The sequence below is a fragment of the Geospiza fortis genome, unplaced genomic scaffold (assembly GCF_000277835.1).
Source record: "Geospiza fortis unplaced genomic scaffold, GeoFor_1.0 scaffold41, whole genome shotgun sequence".
NCBI lineage: Eukaryota > Metazoa > Chordata > Aves > Passeriformes > Thraupidae > Geospiza > Geospiza fortis.
In genome coordinates this window covers 13061002-13068719 of record NW_005054299.1, presented here as the reverse complement: position 1 = coordinate 13068719, position 7718 = coordinate 13061002, and the positions used below count along the sequence as shown (strand labels likewise).

Here is a 7718-nt window from a genome sequence, read left to right as displayed (position 1 = left end):
CAGCCCCCAGCCCAGCCCGCGGCTCCCGGTCCCACCGCCAGCCCCCGACCCCGCAGCCTTCCCAAAGCCCACACCAGGCTTCCCACGGGGCAGAACGGCAATGCTGTCGCTGCCCTTAACACCAAGTTGGGGTCTCTCTGCCCAGCCCCTCACGCCAGCCTCAGGTGTGCCCCAGCTGTATTTGGGGTGGTCTCCTCGCCACCCTCGGGGTGAGCACCGCCGAGAGCTGAGCGGTCAGCCCCACTGCCGCCCAGCCTGCTGGAAATCAGAAGACAGAGACGGCAGTCTCCTACCTATGCTCTCTGGATTCCCACCCATAGGGAAACCCCTAACTCCTGTTTTCAAGCACTTCCTTAAAACCACAAAGCCCTCTCTCGGCACGGGGGAGATAGAGGAGATAAAAGCCTGAGACAAGTCATGGGCCTCAGGTTTCAAAAAAAGAGATTAAAGTAGCACATACCCGCCAGGAGAAGGGTGAGTGAAGCCGTCAGTCATAGTCCCTGCTCAGGAAGAAACCCTCCCAGGGCCAAACAACCCCTTCCAGGAAGAGACATTGAGGGGCAGCCCCTTTTCCTCGGCAATCCCTTTCCAATTCCCCGCTGGGGAGGGCCGAGACTCCCACCGCCCTCTCCTTCCTTTGTAGCGTTCTACTCTCCCTTCTCAGCACACAATGGGGCAATCCCTGGTTGGGTCTGATTCCACATCCCTTACCAGCACCCACAGGAATAAACTCCTGTGCCTTCCCACACCAGGAGACTCTCCCCAGTCCTGCATGACTTTCTTTTCCTTCCTCCCTCCCTCTCTCTCCTGTAACAAAGGATAGTTATCCCCAGTCAATAAAGAATGGCAGCCCCACACGCCAGTGGGAAGTGAGCAGCCCTGCAGGCAGCAGGGGTTGCACCTCCAGGCCCATGGGCACGTGAACAGGAGCAGCAGGCTCTCTGGCCAGGTGTCCCCCCTGGCAGCATTTCAGCTCACACCAGCCTCCTTCTTTGTTCAGCACAGTTCCCCCCACCAGGTCTGAAGCCTCGATGAACTGGGAGGAAGGGAACAGGGGGAATTTGGACAGGCCCAACAGAACCTGCGCAGGGGTCAGCGTGTGCAATGCCTGTGCAGGTGGAAGACCTTGTGCTTGAAGCTGAATGGGGAACACTGAGCATCTCTACAGGGAACAGAGGGAGGGAGGGAAGTAGGGAGGAAGAGAGGAAAAAAAAATCTTGTGAGTGCAGAGTTTGCAAAATGAGCTGGTGGTAAATAGCTGGAGGATAGACAGCGTCTCTGTACGTGAGGCGCAGCACGGAGAGCTGCACCTGAGCGAGGCTGGGCCACTGCTCGCTCCAGCATCACACGTCACTCACTGATGCATCCTCCTCCCCAGCCTGCTCTCTCTGCACCAGCTCCCCCGCCTCCACCACGAAAATGCAGTGGGAAAAACGGGTTCCCCCCCACTCTCAGTGCAGCCACAAAGCAGAGCTGGGAGAAGCACAACTGAACTTGATTCAAGGTCCAGCAGGTGCCTGCCAAGGGAGATTCAGTACCACGAACCTCCCGATCCCCTTTTCCTGCTGGGAACCCACAGCCCCTCGGGCTCAGTGTCTCCCCACGCCCCCGCTCAGCTGCTTTCTTCCCTGAGCAATGGCAGCCGTGTTTGCCAACAATCCCTGCTCGCTAGTGCTGCTAACCAAGGCCCTTTGTTCCCCTCGTCGTGCAGCCTTCCTTCGCATTCCGCGGCCAGACGCTGAGGCCCGACACAACTCATCTCACCTGGGGTGCTCCAGACGGGAGACCACCAGCTTTCCCCTCCCTCCTCTGAAAGACCAGGCAAAACTCACACAACACCTGGAAAACGTGTCTCCCTCCCTACGTGGGAAAAGGAAGAGCAGCCATCCTTTCCCTGGAGAGAGGCGCGCCCAGGGGTGTGTGTGCCAGCACACGGTGCCCCGTGTGGCCGCCGGCCGCCTTGCAGGGACGTGGAGCGGGACAGGGATGGGGATGGGGATGCTGCGTGGCAGGGGGCACACAGGGTCTCTTAGCGGAGCAAAGCTGACAGGAGCAGGGAGGAGCCACAGACCGGGCACATGCCTGGCTCCTGCCACCCGCCATGCAGGGATGAAATTCTACATACTTTAATAAAGCGGCACACACGTGTCCCAGCAGTTTCCATAAGTGCCCATGGATTCAGCCCAGCACGTCCAGGAGGAAAAGAATTTCAATTTACTGCTAGATGATGCCACAGGCTCATATGAGAGTGCAGACCTCTTGCTCTATGGCAGCGTGTGACAGCGGGGGCTGTATAATAATGCCCCAACAGATGGGAGGCTCCTAAGAACATCCACATGGGTTTCAAGCCCCTCAGAGATTCTTCGCTAATGCACAGCGAGGCCTCTTCCCTGCTCCTCCCTGGCTTCACTCACCTCCTGCCAGAAGGATGAATTTTTACTTTCCAAGGTGCGAGGGCTGGGGTCTCTGCAGGGGCTGCAGTAAAACATCATTATTTGCACACCACCGACCCCACAGGGCACCCTCTTTTTGCATCCGCATGTGAGGGTCACAGTGACCATGTGTGGCATGTGTCCCACCCAGGTCGGGAGGGGGGACACCCTCGTGCCAGAGTGCCACCCCTGGCAATTCCCATTGCTCAGCGCTGAGCCTGCAGCAGGACCCCAGCCCAGGAAAACTCCTGCAGCAGCTGTGGGTGGAGCTAGCACTCACCCTTCTTAGGGAAGTGGGAGGAATAGCTCCATGGGGTGCTCCAGGGGAGTTACTGATACTGAGCAGCCTCCTCTTTGCTCATCCCTGGAAAAGCTGCCAGTACACTGGGGGCAGGGGGAGGTGAAGGTGTTTTTCTTGAGAGCTAAGCCTCCTTGGAGCAGGAAGCCCTTGCTCCAGATGATCTCCTAGGTAACCCAAATGAAGCCCTGCGACCTTGATAGGAAAGCTTATCTCCATTTAGGAGGGAATTCTTTGTGTACTCTCACTGACCTGCCTCCTGTCTCCGTTTTACCAACCCCAGTGGAGGTCCCACCCTTTCTCCTCTCAAGGCCTTGAAGGGAGTCCTCCAAACCCCACCAAGCATGGCACATGGCTTGATTCTGCTGCAGGAACATCAGCCGTGCCCATGGAGCTGGTGATCCCTGCTCACAGCATTCATCCCTGGCCTCCCCGGGCATCCACAGCTCCGCAGCCTCTGCAGGACAAAGGCCGTGCCTCATTCCCAGGCCTTGCTGGGGCAGAGCTTCCCTTGCTGAGAGCTCATTGGCAGCGGGGCAGTGAAGCCATCGGCTGCTTTCTCTGGCTGCAGCCTGGAGAGATTCTGACCTGATACTCTGCCCCCGCACGTCTCTGTGGCTGGAACCCAGCGGGAATAAGCGGAGACATTCAGCTGATGCATCACAGGGGAACCATTTTAATTAAAAGTGATGCTTTGGTCAGCGGGGTATGGACTTCTTTGGGAATATAGGGAGGAGAAGTGAGCAGGGTGAATGATGGGGGGGTGGAGGAGATGTGCCTTGTCAGGGTTAGCTCTGAACTCAGCAGCTTTGCCAGGGAAGTGGGAAGTGGCAGGGTGAGCTCAATCCGCAGAGGCCTTACTGTGGGGCTGGTGCTCTTGGCAATGCTTAACAGTGTCCTGAAAGCCTGGTGCAAACTGAGATATGCCCAAACTCAAAGCATTTGCTGCTTCCCAAATACCAATCCCCTTCCCAGCAGAGAAGGGGGATGTCTATGCACTGCTTACAAATGTTTAGGGGCACAGGGACCGCATGTTAACTCTCTAGCTCTGCCAGAAAAGAAATCTAAAAGCTCAGCAGGGCCCTGCACCAGGTGGATTAGTGCAGCAAAGTGGGGAGCCACCACAGCCACAAATGCCTCCTGTAGGTGGGAATCACCAGAAGGCCCCATGTCCTGCTACAATCCCAGCTGCTATGCTCACAGCCCTGCTGGCAGAAGGGATCCATCACTGCTGGAGTGTTAAGACAGAAATTACTTGTGAGGGGGAGTAGGGTTTGAGGAAGAATTAGGCAAGGGGATTCTTTCTCATGCAGAAGGAGGAATCCCCAGGGACTAGGAGGCTTGAAAGAGGGCCAAGCCCTGGTGTCCATCCTAAAAAGCCTCTCTTAGGCTGATTTTCTAGCTAGAGCCTAGTCTGTCCTGGGCATCTTCCTGCCTTCACGAAGGATGCTCTGGGAAAAGCTCCCAGACACCAAACCACACAATTCTAAATTACCAGGAAAGTTTTTCCATTAAAACACCCACTAGGTCTGTTTTCTGCTCCAGAGACAGCCATGGTAAACCACATCCAAGCCCTGCATGCTGCACCTGCCCACAACCATATCCCTGGAGGAGTCAGAGGTGGAGCAGCCTCCAGCCTGGCACAGAGGCAGGTGACATGATGGCAAGAAGTACCACACTCCTATCCAGCAAGGATGTGTCCCACCACCTTCCCACCTTGGCTAGCAGTAGCCTGGCCATGTGGCCAGCACTGAACCCACCACATAAACCACAATTACATCTTAGGTAGCGTGGGGAGCATTTCCAGCCTGCACTGCTGGTTGCTGTGAAGAGATATATTTACCAATCAGCAATAGCAAGACAGAGGGAGCATGGCAGGAGGATAGGTGGCATAGGATGGAGGTGGGGAAGTTGTGCCACTGGACCATGGCAATACCTGGTGAGACAGCAAGGAAAGGGTGGAGAGTGACTACGTGATGCTTCTCAGGGAGAACTGATCTTATTAATAAAAGCTGCTCCTTCCCAAGGCCTTGATAATCTCTCCTGCTGCAGATTATTTACAGCTGTGGAATTTAATACTCCAATGAACAAAGCTCTCTGAAGCACAGAGGGAGCAAGCAGACTGTTAACCCTTCTGCATGGCACCAGGGGCTTTTGGCTCAGGTTTGACATCTCAATGCAGCTGAGCTACAGGCTGCCACAGCCCCAGCAGATCTCAGCACCTATGAGGCCAGCACCCAAGCCAGGCTGAGACTCAGTAGAAAGTCCAACCCAAAGCCCACTCAAACTCCTGGATTCTGTTAATTAAAAAGGCAGGCCAGTGAATAGTGCTTGGAGACAGAACTTGGGCAGGGCTGGGGGTTGTGTTGCCAGTGAGGTGCTGCTGCATTGCACCACCAGGTAAGCACTTGACCTTCCAGGTACTGGGTCAATAAACTCAGCCTCCAGGGTGAGGAGATTGTCAGCCCTAGGTAAGTTATCCACGCCTAATGTTCAGTGCCAGGTGTGTGAGACCTGGGAGCCTTGCTGCAAGTCTGCCACACTGCTGGGGACACAAGTGCAGCACAGCCCTCCTGCTGCCTTCCCTGGGACCACAGAGCCCATGGCTAAAGTAGATACATTAGTATATGCTCTGCAACGTAACCCCTTCCTCAGAGTGTCTTGAAATCTGGCGCATCTCAAGAGGAGGGCATAGGAACCATCAGACTTGGCTTATTGCCTCAATGGCCCCTTAAACACAGGTGATTTGGAGGGGGAGATAATAGGGTGGGCTTGAGGCACAGCCTGGCAAAATCAGAGGTGAGAGGGATGTACAGGAAGGACTGGGTAATCATATGGGCTTGTCCCACCAGTGCGTGGGCCTGGTTTGAGTGTGTGCATTGCTGGATGGGATGGGCACAAGAGAGCAGCTAGGGTAAGGGGTGGGCTGACAGATGGAGAAAGGCAAACACCAGCCTCACGTGCATGCTAAAATCCACTGACCACCCCATAACATAGTGGCAGATTTTGGAGCCATGAATGCAGCCTGGGTTTGGTCTGCACCTCTCTTAGCATGCCTGTACTTCAGACATTCCCCAAGGACCACACAAATTGTTGTCTAGTTCTGCATATCATCCTTTAAAGGGTCACAGTAGCATACCTGCCATAAACTAGGTAACTATAATCCCTAGACATGATAAACAGCCCCTATCCACCCCCCCTAGTCCATGTAGGAAAAAACAGAATTCATGTGGGATCTTTTGTCCCCACAGTCAATAAAAGCCTGATTGCTGAAGTGCAAGAAACACAGAGCTTGTGCACAACTCTGGAGACTCTTGGGGTGGTAGTCCCTGTACATCTCAGCAGCACTCAGGCTTTGCACAGCCCCAGAGCAGCACAGAATACCTGCCCTAAAACCTCCTAGCATATGCCTCCCAGGTTATGCAACCCCATTGCTCTGAACTTGAAGCCCTCTCCCTGCCCTGAGATGCCATCTGCCAAGGATTTCTCAGGGCTCTTTCCCATCCTTCAACCATCCACAAAGCAGTAGCTGGAGGTTGTAGAAAGTAGTTTAGCTCAGCCTCAGGTGCGCCAAAATTTGCACAGGACAGCCCATCAATGCTGCATTTCCCCATTCTTAAAAGTCTTAATGTTTGTTCAGCTTCCCCCAGAAACACAAGGTACTGCCTGCCAGCCACACTCTGCATTGGCAGTGTTTTGCCCTTGAGTTTCCCTGCAAGCGAGGCAGGCTGGCAAAGTGGAGACACCAGCAGTGAAGGGAGCACAGGGAGTAGGGGAAGGGTGGATCCCACCCCCCAGAGCCTGATGGATGTTTGGAGGTCCTCCCCGGCAGGCAGGTGGGCAGCCTGGCTTCCCTCTACCCCAGGTGGTTCCACTGCCTGAGCTGTCAAGCCTTCATGAGGAAACTGCCTCTGCAGGGCTGCATTTGATGCCCTGGAGGTGCCCATGTCCTCAGCCCACCCCACTGCAGGTGAGGCCTCCTGGGAACCTATTCCTCCTCCACAAAGCAGAGCCAGGCAAAGTGTGGGACTTGTGAAGCCAGTTAAACCAGCTATTTACAGATGTTAGCATTATGAAACACAGATTGGAGGCGTCCTGGAGCTGTCTAGAGCCTCTGGAAGAATGTCCAAGAGCCAAGAGTCAGGCCCTGGAAACAAGGGCAAAGATAACATCTACCACCCTACCACTTCCTCTTGTCACTTTCTACTTCTCCAAGCAGAGTTTTCTGCTGCCAGTGAAGTGGAGACTTTCCTACCCTTCTCCAGACACCCACAGGGAATCTTGAGCATTGTTCTGAAGAGAAAAGTAAACATGATTAGGAGTAAAGCTCAGGTGGCTGGGCAGCACACAACCATTGTCTTTGCTCCAGTCAAGCACAAATACAAAACCCCAAAACTTGTCCTGCAGAAGTAATAGGTCCTCCTGCACTGGAGATGGGCACCACCTTCCCAAGCCTCCTGTGCATCCCAGGCAGATGCTTGGGGTGAAGTGTGAAAGGTCAGGACAAAACAGCACCTGAAGGCCCTCAGCAAGGCTCCCTTAGGGATGGCCTAAAGCACAAGAGTAAAAAACACATTCTGGTCTGTTCAGCTGTTGCCATCCCTGGTGAAGCTAGGGTGGTATGCAGTTGTCAGTGCCTCCAGGGAACTGCGACTGCACCATCAGAGTGGGCTGGGCATCATTCACCCCACTGTAGCTCTCTGTGCCCCATCCCAACATGTGGTGCCTGTTTGAGTGAGCAGCACCAGGCTTGGCAGGACCAGGACATCAGGGAACACCTGAGCTCCTCCTGTCCCCTGAACACAGTGGGTGAAACATGCCCCCAGTAGTACATGCCACCCCTAATGTTTGACTGCTGCATTCCCAATCCACATTACTCATTTTGGAGCCAAGAAGGGAGTACCACTTCCAATCACTGCATCATATTGCCCCAGAAATGTGAGAAAGATTTACCTCACCCACGGTCAGCATCCAGTCTTACAAGCTGG

The 7718-nt window shown here is 54.6% G+C and overlaps 1 long non-coding RNA gene across 1 annotated transcript in view; it reads right to left on the bottom strand.

Annotated features, from left to right (window-relative positions):
* LOC115948381 overlaps positions 1-574 on the bottom strand; it is a 13244-nt gene extending 12670 nt beyond the window's left edge. Inside the window, exon 1 of the long non-coding RNA XR_004082202.1 lies at positions 461-574. This is a non-coding gene — a long non-coding RNA (uncharacterized LOC115948381). The remainder of the gene's footprint in view (positions 1-460) is intronic.
* Positions 575-7718: the final 7144 nt, after the last annotated feature.